This window comes from Ascidiella aspersa, chromosome 1, assembly GCF_963924565.1.
Source record: "Ascidiella aspersa chromosome 1, kaAscAspe10.2, whole genome shotgun sequence".
NCBI classification, from domain to species: Eukaryota; Metazoa; Chordata; class Ascidiacea; order Phlebobranchia; family Ascidiidae; genus Ascidiella; species Ascidiella aspersa.
In genome coordinates this window covers 15,875,696-15,877,355 of record NC_139447.1, presented here as the reverse complement: position 1 = coordinate 15,877,355, position 1,660 = coordinate 15,875,696, and positions in this window count along the sequence as shown.

The window sequence follows — 1,660 nt, the reverse complement described above, 5'->3', positions numbered from 1 at the left end:
CTAATGTTATCCGCCTTTTTTTCGAACAGTGTTTAGGTTTGCTATTAAAGGCTTGAAGAATTTGTTTAAAATAAACGGCTATGTTTTTCTCTTCAACTGTGTAATTATTTAAGCCTGGTAACAAGTATAATCCAGTGTATTATTTGTCGCCCATCAATATATTTTAACCCAACCTACAATGGCAATTTGTTTTATTGCAGTTTATTGTTATAGACAGCCGAATTATAGCTGTTGTATTAACGTTAGTTGACAAAATCAACTACGCAATTGCCAGATCTTAAGGTGAAATGCAAAAGTTGTTTCTTTGTAGCAACTAGACCAGAGGTTTATTAAGTTATGGGTTGTAGTGAAATCAAGGAAGAGCAGTGCTTTTTTAGCTTGCAAAATTAAATTAATTTGCGGGACACTGTCTGGATAACCTCATACAGGTATTACTGACTAGGGAGATACTTGACATTTTATTTCGATAACCGATATTTTGGACACGATCGCGATCCTATACCAAATAACGTCATTAGTATGCTTAAAAAATCAAGATAGCCAAAATTAAAACGATAAAAGATTATTTTTGCGTTTTTGTATGCCAAAACGTGCTTTCGCGCTAAGAAGTTTAGTTATTTCTAGTTACCAACTACTTGGTAAAAGGTTTATACCTTTCATATTATAATCGCTGCGCTAAACCGTAAATCATACATTATCGGACATCCCTATTGCTGACCATCACATTTCTGCACACGGATCACCATTATACTAACGCCATTAAATCTGAACAAATAACATGTATAGTTGTTCATTATAGCTCACCGCGCAGCACAAACATGTTACTTTTGTATAGCGATCAAACATAAATGAAAAACTTTTTGCGTCTGTTAGCAGATCATTTTTGGTGATGAACGTAAATACTGATAGAGCATCAAATACCGAAATTATTTTTTTCGGCAACGTAAGCACTAAAAATAACACATTTGTGGCCATAACATCCTATCCATAGGCACCCACCTTCTACATTCAGGCTATGTGTAAGGTGGGTAAAACAAAGTCTTTTGGCATATGATTAATACTGTGATCAAAGGTAATCAGGAGAAATACACTGCACGTGGTTACTGTATTACCGGTTTAGTGCAGAGTTTTTTTATCTTTTGTGACCGAGCCTCCTTTACACATTTTTTTCAAATTCACCTAATAGCCTATATTTTATAGTCACGTCCATGTGCGTTTAATGCAAAATTATCTTCCGTTTTGTAAAATAGTAGCATTTAAAAACAAGGGAAAATATAACTGTCTTTACGGCGACTTTACAGAAGATTTTAAAGACATTCCACGTCTCCAGCACGCAAAATGCGCAGAAATGAAACAACGTGAACCGGGAGTTGTCGGAACCCCATGTTTTCATCCATGAAACATGAATTTGAATTGCAGATAAAATAGATTTGGGAGTGGCCATTAAAACACTGCTACACGAATAGTTTACCGCAGGCCTGCACAACATAGGCTGCGGCCTTCGATGTAAAACATTTTACAGTTCAACACAGTACTTTCTCTAGCCTTCAAACTAAAAAATTGCCAACTTTTACTCTTTGAAAACCATTCCTTAACTGGTATTCGTTTTTAATTATTATTTTTGTCAGTTTTAAGCAAATCTGTTCATCCCCAAAGCGCT